The 14295-nt window shown below is 44.0% G+C and overlaps 1 protein-coding gene across 2 annotated transcripts in view; it reads left to right on the forward strand.

The window, feature by feature from the left end:
• Positions 1-14295, forward strand: part of LOC139749365 (uncharacterized) — a 492874-nt gene that overhangs the window by 113510 nt on the left and 365069 nt on the right. For both annotated transcript variants that reach the window (XM_071663129.1, XM_071663130.1), the window contains exon 4: positions 2893-3148. The gene's annotated coding sequence lies outside the window, so the exon portion shown is untranslated. The remainder of the gene's footprint in view (positions 1-2892; positions 3149-14295) is intronic.

Genomic DNA, 14295 nt, shown 5'->3' on the forward strand with positions numbered 1-14295 from the left:
GTTCTCCCTGGTCCCCTTTCCGTCGTCCATATCAGACTCTGTCATCCACCAACACATCAAGTACGTTCATTTTTCATCCTTTTCCTCCAGCGCCGCGCACCGCCTCGCCTCACACTGGCATCGGCAGTGTGGAAGACGCCCCCCGTCACCTGATCCGCCAGTCATGAGAAACATTTCACCAGAATCTCAGGATCAGGTTTTACGGACGATTTCATCAAGAGCAACGACCGGTGCTCATCCCTCACAGCCACGACCACCAACCCCGGGGAGACAGTCGACCCCTCCCGGGTCGGCACTCCTGCCCACCTCCTCCCCACACTAACGTTTCTCACACTACCACCACCAACCCTGATTCAGCACTGAGGATGCAGACTCTGTGGTCGAGACATTCGACTGGAACTTGGGTCTGGTGATGACTTCCAGCACGATTATGTTGGTCGACGTCGACCAGGGAGCTGGAAGGGAAGGATCTGGTCACCTGGCTAGGAGCTAGGCCCAGTGTCCGATCCCCAGTCCTCCCCTGCAGCTGCTGGTAATACAAATAATCACATCCGACACGGGGTATGTTTACTGTGGAAAGAGAAACACCTGGACAAGGCCTCCAAGTCAACGGCAGCTGACCCAGACCAACAACTTACGAAGCAACAGGTTGATGTTCACATCAATGATAATAATAATAGAAAAAAAGATGGCCCAAAACAGCGAGACCAAGTCACCGGCAACTCTTCCCGGAATTTACGACCTCGTCCAGGTATAGAGAGAACGCGATAACACGAAGGCACGCCACCGCTACCTCACCCTCTGCGTCATGCCACTTAGGTGTCGCATATGCAAATTTGCGATGGCAACCCTCGACACGAGGACCAAAGAACATCATGCCAGTCCTGAGTGGTGTGTGTGTGTGTGTGTGGAGGGGGGTGGGGGAAATCCCCAGGCAACTTTACCACCTCTTCCCTTACGTTTCTTGGTTTTCCAGCGGACGTGCCCAAGCCACGTGCACTACACCAGCAGGAGTGACACAGCTGCAGCTTAGTGGTGACGGGTCCGCCTTGGACACATCATGGCCGCCGTCCTCAGGTTGCTTCGTGCACAACTACATCTACAATGACTCGGCTGTGTTATAAGTCACGACCTCAAAAAAACCTCTGTGTACATAACTTCTAAATACCCACCTGATATCAAGCATCTTTTTCATACCTCATTTTCGAGGTGGCGCTAAGAACGAATGAAGAAAGGCCACATCTGCTCACATCAGTCTCTAGCTCTCATGTGTAATGCACCGAAACCACAGCTCCCTATCCACAACCTGTCCAAATGCTAAGTTTATGATACGCTCGTTGTCTGTCTTGGACAATCACATGTTTACCAAATGGCGTCCTAGCTACGTCTCTTCGTTGTATATCAACTGACTGTTGTATTTCTCTCTTGTCTCTCCCCTGATGATGTGATTATTACACGAAAGTGCACTTGGGAACTTATTGTGTTTCATCTTCCCCGTGGATTCATAGGAATATATGTATATATATATATATATATATATATATATATATATATATATATATATATATATATATATGTATGTATGTATATATATATATTCGTTTGTGATACTGGTATTATAGCCGCTTATTCTTCATGCAAATAATGATATAGTTCGATGAACATTGTCTTCTGAATGAAGCTCTGCATCTGGGAAGGGAGGAAGCACGGAGTGTGGTTACCCTCATAACTCTTGCTAACCAATTACCAGGTAAGTGGTTATAACCAGATCCCTCGTCACAGTAGTGGACGTTGTTTGAAACGTTTTTAACTACTTATTACATCAAGCACTTCCAGGGTTCATGTGCTGGACGCCTACAGGAATAAGCTGAAGCCTAACTCACCAAAGTATCAATTTGAACAAAGATTGGAACCGCGAGTGTGGCGCGTAAGGGACATCCAGAATATCCAGTTAGGAAGCTCCTCTCACAGGTCTTTGCGGATCCTCAGAGGTGACGTTTAGAATCAATTTTAGTTGGGAAGATTAACGATGAGATGGCGCCGCTGTTGTTGTAATGACGTCGGCATATCGTCTGCTTTGTTTACACATTTTTTTTCTCCCACTGCCGTAACGTTCAACTCCTTCAGATGCTTGCTTTCTTGACATGTTCAATATTTGTATTTACATAATTGTAAATTGTTCCTTTATCTGTATTTGCTATGTTAGTTTGCTCATACTTAATTCGGACGCGTGTTCCACAGCATTATTGGAATGTCAAGTGCTGTGTTACAGCATTTCTGTGCAGCTCTGCGGATTTCAGTGGAATTTGTGGCTGTTCGTTGTCTATGGAGACGTCTGGGTTATGTTTCCTTGTGTTTACACTTGTACACTTTCAAATGATTTTAACTTATGGTTTGTTATCAAAGCAGGTATAATGATACACGACTCACTATTTCTATGATAAAGATTACATGTCTGATTATTTTCATATCACCCTCCATTTTTCCAACAGCTAGATAAAGCTCTTGCTCCAACATAGGAAAAGACCACATAACAGACAAATGCAAATACAGATGTTTGTGTGTGTGTGTGTGTGTGTGTGTGTGTGTGTGTGTGTGTGTTACGGAGAGAGAATTTTACACTCGTGTTTGCCCGTCTCTTAACCTTGTATATATTTACCTTGTCTTTACTAATACGAGTGCACACACACACACACACACTAACCTATGCTTGGTACCCTTTCTATGTGTGTATGTGTTTTTGTGGTGCATTCTGTTGTGCAATAAAGTCAAATGTATTAATGAAAAAATATGGAGTAAAATAGTCACTTTTAATTACTAGTATACTGTGTAAACGAGTTTTCCTAGTTAACATGACACTATATCATAGTTTGTCCTTATCGTTCTCTTCAGGTAGTACATCATCTCAACAATAGGTGGCACTGCAGTCAGATTTAGGCATCAGTTTGAAAACATTGGAAATGAATGGTAGTTGCCCTTCTTACCTGGATATCCCTTGGTGGCGTCACAGTTACGTGGATGGCCGCCAGCCGTCTGCTGGGAGTGGATGAGGTCACTGAGGTGTTTTAGGAGGCGGGTGTGACGGACAGACGACTGTGCGCAAGCTTACGCCAGTTGGGGCAAGACAGAGGTCATACGTCTGAGGAAGGTATGTGGTAACCTCCTTTGTCGTTCAGGGAGACTGGCTCAGCTGCCAAGGTAATGTTGACCGAGTCAGTAAGACCTAAGAACTCACGTCTGGCTCGGGCATGATCATGTGACACACACACACACACACACACCAGATAACGTGCACTTCCACTCCAACAGGAGACTCAGTGACCCACATTACATTTACTCCCAGTCCTTGTAGTTTGTAGCGATATTACAATACTTTATCTTGATATCTCGCCAAGATAACAAGAGTTAGGGAGTAAACAGAATGATAGTAGAACAATGTTGATACTAGTATTATACAGGTGAGTGGTACAACCATGACAGGAGGAAGATAACAAGACAGTCGGATCGGTCACGTGGTATCATGCTCACCTGTTGTTAGACTTGCGACTGCTCGTTAGTCAATGGTTCACCCAGGATATGGTCGTTTGGGGCTTAGTGCCTTAAACAGAAGGCTGCGACTCTTGGACACGACGGTACAACCTTTGAACACGACGGTACGACCCTTGAACACGACGGCATGACATCAAGGATTAGATTTTAAGCCCAAGAGGCGTAGCGTCGTGTTCAAGGGTCGTGAGGTCGTGTTCAGAGGTCGTGAGGTCGTGTTCAGAGGTCGTGAGGTCGTGTTCAGAGGTCGTGAGGTCGTGTTTAAAGTTCGTGGGGTCGTGTTCAAGGGTCGTGAGGTCGTGTTCAGAGGTCGTGAGGTCGTGTTTAAAGTTCGTGAGGTCGTGTTCAAGGGTCGTGAGGTCGTGTTCAGAGGTCGTGAGGTCGTGTTCAGAGGTCATGAGGTCGTGTTCTGAGGTCGTGAGGTCGTGTTGAAAGGAGGTAAAAGTTATGAAGCGTAAAACTTCAGTCCCATTTTCTTTTCTTTCTTTTTTTTCTCGCAAGATTAGAAGTTGTGCAGCTCCGACACACACACACACACACACAACACACACACACACACGTCTAACCTGTTCGTCTCCTGTATATCTCTCATTCCCTCAGTAATACACAGATTCTTTTTCTCATTCGATTATGTAATATTGCTACGAATTGCCATCCTGTATAAGGTAAATGAGATATGTAGTGAGACTGCACAATATATATATATATATATATATATATATATATATATATATATATATATATATATATATATATATATTTTCATACTATTCGCCATTTCCCGCGTCAGCAAGGTAGCGTTAAGAATAGAGGACTGGGCCTCTGAGGAAACATCCTCATCCGGCCCACCCTTCTCTGTTCCTTCCTTTGGAAAAAAAAAAAACGAGAGGGGAGGATTTCCAGCCCCCCTCTCCCTTCCCTTTTAGTCGCCTTCTACGACACGCAGGGAATACGTGGGAAGTATTCTTTCTCCCCTATCCCCAGGGATATATATATATATATATATATATATATATATATATATATATATATATATATATATATATATATATATATATGAGAGTTGGGGTGAGAGAGTATCATTAAATTTTAGGGAGAATAAAAAGATGTTCTGGAAGGAGGTAAATAGGGTGCGTAAGACAAGGGAGCAAATGGGAACTTCAGTGAAGGGCACAAATGGGGAGGTGATAACAAGTAGTGGTGATGTGAGAAGGAGATGGAGTGAGTATTTTGAAGGTTTGTTGAATGTGTTTCATGATAGAGTGGCAGATATAGGGTGTTTTGGTCGAGGTGGTGTGCAAAGTGAGAGGGTTAGGGAAAATGATTTGGTAAACAGAGAAGAGGTAGTAAAAGCTTTGCGGAAGATGAAAGCCGGCAAGGCAGCAGGTTTGGATGGTATTGCAGTGGAATTTATTAAAAAAGGGGGTGACTGTATTGTTGACTGGTTGGTAAGGTTATTTAATGTATGTATGACTCATGGTGAGGTGCCTGAGGATTGGCGGAATGCGTGCATAGTGCCATTGTACAAAGGCAAAGGGGATAAGAGTGAGTGCTCAAATTACAGAGGTATAAGTTTGTTGAGTATTCCTGGTAAATTATATGGGAGGATATTGATTGAGAGGGTGAAGGCATGTACAGAGCATCAGATTGGGGAAGAGCAGTGTGGTTTCAGAAGTGGTAGAGGATGTGTGGATCAGGTGTTTGCTTTGAAGAATGTATGTGAGAAATACTTAGAAAAGCAAATGGATTTGTATGTAGCATTTATGGATCTGGAGAAGGCATATGATAGAGTTGATAGAGATGCTCTGTGGAAGGTATTAAGAATATATGGTGTGGGAGGCAAGTTGTTAGAAGCAGTGAAAAGTTTTTATCAAGGATGTAAGGCATGTGTACGTGTAGGAAGAGAGGAAAGTGATTGGTTCTCAGTGAATGTAGGTTTGCGGCAGGGGTGTGTGATGTCTCCATGGTTGTTTAATTTGTTTATGGATGGGGTTGTGAGGGAGGTGAATGCAAGAGTTTTGGAAAGAGGGGCAAGTATGAAGTCTGTTGGGGATGAGAGAGCTTGGGAAGTGAGTCAGTTGTTGTTCGCTGATGATACAGCGCTGGTGGCTGATTCATGTGAGAAACTGCAGAAGCTGGTGACTGAGTTTGGTAAAGTGTGTGAAAGAAGAAAGTTAAGAGTAAATGTGAATAAGAGCAAGGTTATTAGGTACAGTAGGGTTGAGGGTCAAGTCAATTGGGAGGTGAGTTTGAATGGAGAAAAACTGGAGGAAGTGAAGTGTTTTAGATATCTGGGGTTGGATCTGGCAGCGGATGGAACCATGGAAGCGGAAATGGATCATAGGGTGGGGGAGGGGGCGAAAATTCTGGGAGCCTTGAAGAATGTGTGGAAGTCGAGAACATTATCTCGGAAAGCAAAAATGGGTATGTTTGAAGGAATAGTGGTTCCAACAATGTTGTATGGTTGCGAGGCGTGGGCTATGGATAGAGTTGTGCTCAGGAGGATGGATATGCTGGAAATGAGATGTTTGAGGACAATGTGTGGTGTGAGGTGGTTTGATCGAGTAAGTAACGTAAGGGTAAGAGAGATGTGTGGAAATAAAAAGAGCGTGGTTGAGAGAGCAGAAGAGGGTGTTTTGAAATGGTTTGGGCACATGGAGAGAATGAGTGAGGAAAGATTGACCAAGAGGATATATGTGTCGGAGGTGGAGGGAACGAGGAGAAGAGGGAGACCAAATTTGAGGTGGAAAGATGGAGTGAAAAAGATTTTGTGTGATCGGGGCCTGAACATGCAGGAGGGTGAAAGGAGAGGGCAAGGAATAGAGTGAATTGGATCGATGTGGTATACCGGGGTTGACGTGCTGTCAGTGGATTGAATCAAGGCATGTGAAGCGTCTGGGGTAAACCATGGAAAGCTGTGTAGGTATGTATATTTGCATGTGTGGACGTATGTATATACATGTGTATGGGGGTGGGTTGGGCCATTTCTTTCGTCTGTTTCCTTGCGCTACCTCGCAAACGCGGGAGACAGCGACAAAGCAAGAAAAAAAAAATATATACATATACTTGATCATCATCTACGTCAACAACGTCATCATCATCACATACGACATCATCATTATCTACGTCATCATCATCATTACGTCATCATCTCAGTTACTGCCATGGTAACGGGATCAATACGAGGTACTGAAGACTGTGTGTGTACTCTGCCCATCCCACTGGTTCGTAGAGAATGTTGTGTGTGTGTGTGTGTGTGTGTGTGTGTGTGTGTGTGTGTGTGTGTGTCTGTCATTTCTGTACAGGATTACAGATTCTGAAACTGAATTTTGTTGCGCAATATTGACAGGATAGGTTCGTTGGCATGGATAGGGCAGCGTTATGGGTATGGATAGGAGGCTAGTTACTAGGGCAGTCTGGCCTGGGGTCGAGCCTTGTGGTCGTGGCTAGGAGGCTAGCTAGGGCAGCCTGGCTGGGATCGAACCTTACGTAAGATCCATTTAACTATTCACAAGGAGCGCCAGAGGGGCTTAAGCGCCCAGGCCAATCTCCGTAGCGGCGTGATGCCATGTCCTCGCCCTAGGGAGCTGGATTAAGTAAATGCCATTATAGAGGAGGATGGCTATGCAAGTCACCTCCCTATAGACGAGCGAGATCTAGCCCCCCCCGCCCCTCCCCTCCCCCCACCCCCCTCCTTCTTCGGGTAATTTACCTCCCCTGTGATTGGCTGGTGGCTGCACACGGCACCATTGGCTTAGTCCTGGTCCAGGACACGATTTTATTTCTTCTTCTTTTTTGAAGTTGGAGAGGACGTGGGTCGACCATGGCTGGCTCGTGGTTCTCTAGGAAACATGTCAGTCACTCGGCGTGGTTGGAGGTGTACCAGGACACATGTCGGTCACCGGGGCGTAGTTGGAGGTCACTGGACCGAGCTAAAGTTAAATGGACCTTGATCAAAGGCCACTGAACCGTGTTAGAGGGCCACTGGACCGTGTTAGAGGCCACTGAACCGTGTTAGAGGCCACTAAACCGTGTTAGAGGCCACTGAACCGTGTTAGAGGCCACTAAACCGTGTTAGAGGCTACTGAACCGTGTTAGAGGCCACTGGACCGTAGAGGCTACTGAATCGTTAGAGGCTACTGAACCGTGTTAGAGGCCACTGGACCGTAGAGGCTACTGAACCGTGTTAGAGGCTACTGAACCGTGTTAGAGGCCACTGGACCGTGTTAGAGGTCACTGAACTGTGTTAGAGGCTACTGAACCGTGTTAGAGGCCACTGGACCGTGTTAGAGGCCACTGGACCGTGTTAGAGGCCACTGGACCGTGTTAGAGGCCACTGAACCGTGTTAGAGGCCACTGAACCGTGTTAGAGGGCACTGAACCGTGTTAGAGGCCACTGAACCGTGTTAGAGGCCACTGAACCGTGTTAGAGGCCACTGAACCGTGTCAGAGGGCACTGAACCGTGTTAGAGGCCACTGAACCGTGTCAGAGGCCACTGAACCGTGTTAGAGGCCTACTGGAGGAGAGGTTATGAGGCTGACGTTCGAGGTCCTGGGCCGTCCATTAAGACAGCGTTATCACAGTCCGCTGATGTTGTCCTCATAAAATTCCTACTCACATTCATGAGGCAGGGTTCTCATGGCGGCGAAAAACCCTCATGACGGTAGGCTGGAGGCTCACGGGTGTGGCAGATCATGAGGAAGGCTGGTCATGAAGAGGACTGGTGGAGTCATGAGGAAGGCTGGTTGGTCATGAGGAAGGCTGGTGGAGGCAGGTTAACACTGCTGCCAATACTGTATCTTGTCGTTACACAAGATGGTAAGATTGTAACACTGAATGTGTGAATGTATGTGAATGTCTTCTTTTGAATCTAGTTTGATATGTGATGGCTGTCACATCCAACAAACTGCACCCCTCCCTCCCTCCCACACACGTCCATCACATACTGCGAGCTGTGGGGGTAAGAGAGAGAGAGAGAGAGAGAGAGAGAGAGAGAGAGAGAGAGAGAGAGAGAGAGAGAGAGAGAGAGGTGGGGGATAGGACCGCTCTTGGTGCAGGGTCCCCCCCCCCCCGTGTTAAGCTGATGACGTGACGGTACGTGTGGACTCCGTAGACTTTATACACACGCTCCCCCTCCCTCCTGCTGCTGCTGCTAGTTCTCCTGCTAGTGCTGCTGCTAGTGCTGCTAGTTCTGCTGCTAGTGCTGCTAGTTCTGCTGCTAGTGCTGCTGTTAGTGCTGCTAGTTCTGCTGCTAGTGCTGCTAGTTCTGCTCCTAGTGCTGCTAGTTCTGCTGCTAGTTCTGCTGCTAGTGCTGCTAGTTCTGCTGCTAGTGCAGCTAGTTCTGCTGTTACAGGAAGAGCCCTTGTCTTCGAGTGCCACCAGTCGAGCACAAATCTTTCAAGCAATGTAACCAGACAGTAGTATGATAAGTAAGGATGTCACTATCTTGCCTTACGAGAGCCATACAGTTGATCAGAGGGAAGACTGTGAGATTCAAGATGCATGACCATATGGCACTTGATGAAGAATTCAAAGACTTTGGAACTATTACTACTAGTTATTAGTTAAGACCAAGGTGGGTTAGTTATTTCCACAACTTGGGATGAACACATGAGTGAGGATAATGAAGGTAAAGATGGGTAGAGACAATTAGACTGGAGATGAGGGGTAGAGAAGGAGGGGATGAATGTGACGAGAGACATGAAGACGAAAGGTGAGGAGAGAGAGAGAGAGAGAGAGAGAGAGAGAGAGAGAGAGAGAGAGAGAGAGAGAGAGAGAGAGAGAGAGAGAGATTAACTCCATGGTAGTACTACGACGAAATGAGTCTACAATCTCGCGATACAACCCATGAACACGACGGTACAACGCTCGTGCACGACGCGACGACCTTTGAACGCTATACGACCCTAGAGTAACACAACACGACCCCGGGGAACTTTGGTAAGACCTGTAGATATGATGGTGTGATGTTTAACCTGGCTTGTTGCACCGACCAAAGACAAGGCCGTTATACTTGAGGGTTAAAGGTCGTAACGTTGTGGTCAAGGGTCGTCCTGTAGTGGTCAAGGGTCGTACCGTCGTGCTCATGAGTCGTTATGTCGTGATAAAGCAGATAAAGAAGGATATGACATATATAATAAGTAGAAGGCGACTAAAAGGGGAGGGAGCGGGGGGGGTTGGAAATCCTCCCCCTTTCGTTTTTAATTTTCCGAAAGAAGGAACAGAGAAGGGGGCCAAGTGAGGGTTTCCTTCAAAGGCCCAGTCCTCTGCTCTTAACGCTACCTCGCTAACGCGGGAAATGGCGAATAGTATGAAAAAAAGATATCTTTGGAGCAGACACCTGGGTCATCTCCCTCAGCAGGTGTACTGGACCAGCACCAGCAGGGGTACTGGACCAGCACCAGCAGGAGTACTGGACCAGCACCAGCAGGAGTACTGGACCAGCACCAGCAGAAGTACTGGACCAGTACCGGTAAACCACCTTATGTCTACCAGCAACTGGAGGTGATGTGGGTCACTGCCCGAGCAACACGGCCGAGCTTAAACCAAATCAGACCAGATAATCGAATCCTAGTCATAGATTACCTTGAAAGAAACGGTAGATTAAATCTGGTTTAATTTCGGGCCCGTGCATCAAATCCCCTTAGATAATTTAATTACAGTTATTATTATCTATCTGTGAGATCAGCAGCATTTGGTGCTTGTTAGGCAGAGCTGGTACCGGGATTGTGTGTGTGTGCGTGTGTGTGTGTGTGTGTGGGTGCCATGACCTGTAAGTAATTACTTAAATGTACTGTACGGTGGGAGAGTTCTACTCTCATAGGAACCCATTTCTTGAACTTATTCTGCCATTATACAACTATTTAAACAAACATCGTGTGCCATTATAACCGGTTATCCCCCAGTCATCCATCAATATATATAGAAATATTTCTTGACATCTTTTCCCACACGTTTCTTGCTTGATTTCGTGTCATGTCTTCGTGTGGTTGGTCCATCCCTACATCTCTCGTAGAAGTGTTCGCTCTTACCGTTCTCAAACTGGTTTGAGAAACTTAAAGGTTGTGATCAGGTCACCCCTTACTTTTCTCTCTGCCATGTCAGAGGAGGGGGAGGAGGAAAGGTTGTCTTTCACAAGTTATTGGAGATGTTTTTTTCATTAAGATTAGAAAGACTTGTGGGTAGAAGAAGCGGTCAGGTCAGTACATTTTCGTGTTATCATGGCGTGCTGGAAGTTACCAGAAACAGCTTTGCAGTGTTTCCGAGCACAAAGTAAAGTATGATGGGATATTGATCAACACAGCAGTCAGTCATAACAATCTCTTGTGTGGTACTACATCATAAAGCCTTTTGAAAGTGTGGGTATATTACCTTCAAGTCCCAGTTGTCAGATACGACATTGTGAGATTTTCTAAGATTTTGTTAGACAAGGTCTTTTGTTACGAGAGTTATTTTGGTTGTCTGGTATCATTTCTTGATACAGAAATGTAGCGATTTTGTTCCAGTATTTGACCATCGTCTACCTAGAGGCTAAATGTGCAGTAAATCAAGACATGTCGTATTTCTTGTCTTACATACAGGGGTAACATATGTTAATATCCAGTCTGTATGTACCCCACCTTCTGTTAGTGATCTGTTAAATGTTCAGGTTAGTCAACATGTTAATGTACGAGTGACCTCCCTCAAGAATCATAAGCCTGGGTTACCATGACCAATCTATTTGTTTTGTTTGATTTGGCTGAAGAATCAAACTAATTCATGGCTCCTAATTCCTGTTACCTTCAATTCTTTGTTATCAGATTACCAACATTTTATTCATTTATTCATTTTAACGTTTGCGGCCCACACGATCCTTTTTCGACTACATGTAAATATACAGAACTGAAAGATATACCCAGCATGAGAGCCATTATCTTATCTTTATCTGTTACGTCAGTAAGTTTGGTTACCAGTGGTGCGACTGTGACATTAAGTCTCTGTCCTTGTCCTGTGTGTTTGAGGAATTCCTTCTTGGTTATTTCCAGTATTCATGGAAATTCTGTATTCCATGCTCCAGTTTTCTTTATCCAGTTCGTTTCTATTTTCAATTATTCCTTAGAATTTTTCTTATCTACCGTACATCTGATTGTCTCACGTATTTCTTATTTGCAAGTTGATTCCTCTGTTTTCTAAGGCATCCAGATTGGTCTGAGTTTTCACTTTTTTTTATATATTATTCTTGGCATCACATCCAGATGTTTTAACATCAAGGGGTTTTGCACAGTTAATACCATATCTAATCTCTTATCTTTATGTTCTGTACATTAGCTCGACTGTGATCTGAGATTAAGAGTTTCTTATCAGTAGTTTTGATAATTGTATTCATCTCTAGTCTAATAATGTTATGATAACTAATTACCCATACCCCATGTAACTTCAAAACGCCATCCAATTATCATAAATTATCGATAGCTCAGCTGTGCACCAGTAAGAAATATAAGTTGATTTCCTCACAGATAATACCTACCCCCAAACACAAGACAAAAATAACAACACTAAATTTTTCGAACACAAAATTCAACTTAATATGATGAATGTTCCAAGACATATAGGACCTACATCAAACCCCCTCTTTATGGACAAACCAATTTTAACATTAAGAAACAAATAACAAAATTGTTTAACGATTATTATCCACAGATTGTATAGAGGATCCACAAAACAAAGACTTCGTCTCAAAAATATGATTTACGAAAGTTCGTGTTCTCAGTGTGACATCACATGTCTTGGTAACCGTCAGGAAACATAGAATTTGTGAGAACCTCCCCCGCCCCATCTACCCCAGTCTATCCCAGTCTACCTCATACTCTCCGTGAGAATAGCCTCATCATACTCATAAGTCACTCCTTAAAAAACGTGTCAGGAACTAATGAGGCAACTTCAAGTTAGACATTTGAATATTAGAATTTTGACACGTTAGTTTGGCCAAGCCACAATTAGAGACAACATTTCAAAACCTTAATGCATAATTAGATATACATAATTAGATATCATATCTAAATGCAATGATTTATCCTGAATATCAAGTTTCTAAAATAATATGTCGAAAAATTTATCTTAATTGAATTGTTGTGATTCCGTTCAAGAATAAATGAAACGGATTGATATTAGATTATGAAGTTTTATTTACTTGAATTGTAATGTTTTGTTGATGAGACAATTTTACCGACCATTCAGCATTCTGGCAGACGTACTAACGTTCCACTATGTCTATACGAAGTGTCAACAGAACATCAGTTACCAATTATATCCAGTTTGAAAGTCGTGTTGCCGGATTGGCGATGAAAATAAAGAAACTGTTCTTTTCAGTTTGTTTCTTCATAATGATAGCAAACGAGACAGTCATCATACTGATAGCAAACGAGACAGTCATCATACTGATAGCAAACGAGACAGTCATCATACTGATAGCAAACGAGACAGTCATCATACTGATAGCAAACGAGACAGTCATCATACTGATAGCAAACGAGACAGTCATCATACTGATAGCAAACGAGACAGTCATCATACTGATAGCAAACGAGACAGTCATCATACTGATAGCAAACGAGACAGTCATCATACTGATAGCAAACGAGACAGTCATCATACTGATAGCAAACGAGACAGTCATCATACTGATAGCAAACGAGACAGTCATCATACTGATAGCAAACGAGACAGTCATCATACTGATAGCAAACGAGACAGTCATCATACTGATAGCAAACGAGACAGTCATCATACTGATAGCAAACGAGACAGTCATCATACTGATAGCAAACGAGACAGTCATCATACTGATAGCAAACGAGACAGTCATCATACTGATAGCAAACGAGACAGTCATCATACTGATAGCAAACGAGACAGTCATCATACTGATAGCAAACGAGACAGTCATCATACTGATAGCAAACGAGACAGTCATCATACTGATAGCAAACGAGACAGTCATCATACTGATAGCAAACGAGACAGTCATCATACTGATAGCAAACGAGACAGTCATCATACTGATAGCAAACGAGACAGTCATCATACTGATAGCAAACGAGACAGTCATCATACTGATAGCAAACGAGACAGTCATCATACTGATAGCAAACGAGACAGTCATCATACTGATAGCAAACGAGACAGTCATCATACTGATAGCAAACGAGACAGTCATCATACTGATAGCAAACGAGACAGTCATCATACTGATAGCAAACGAGACAGTCATCATACTGATAGCAAACGAGACAGTCATCATACTGATAGCAAACGAGACAGTCATCATACTGATAGCAAACGAGACAGTCATCATACTGATAGCAAACGAGACAGTCATCATACTGATAGCAAACGAGACAGTCATCATACTGATAGCAAACGAGACAGTCATCATACTGATAGCAAACGAGACAGTCATCATACTGATAGCAAACGAGACAGTCATCATACTGATAGCAAACGAGACAGTCATCATACTGATAGCAAACGAGACAGTCATCATACTGATAGCAAACGAGACAGTCATCATACTGATAGCAAACGAGACAGTCATCATACTGATAGCAAACGAGACAGTCATCATACTGATAGCAAACGAGACAGTCATCATACTGATAGCAAACGAGACAGTCATCATACTGATAGCAAACGAGACAGTCATCATACTGATAGCAAACGAGACAGTCATCATACTGATAGCAAACGAGACAGTCATCATACTGATAGCA

The sequence above is a fragment of the Panulirus ornatus genome, chromosome 7 (assembly GCF_036320965.1).
Source record: "Panulirus ornatus isolate Po-2019 chromosome 7, ASM3632096v1, whole genome shotgun sequence".
Taxonomy (NCBI): Eukaryota; Metazoa; Arthropoda; class Malacostraca; order Decapoda; family Palinuridae; genus Panulirus; species Panulirus ornatus.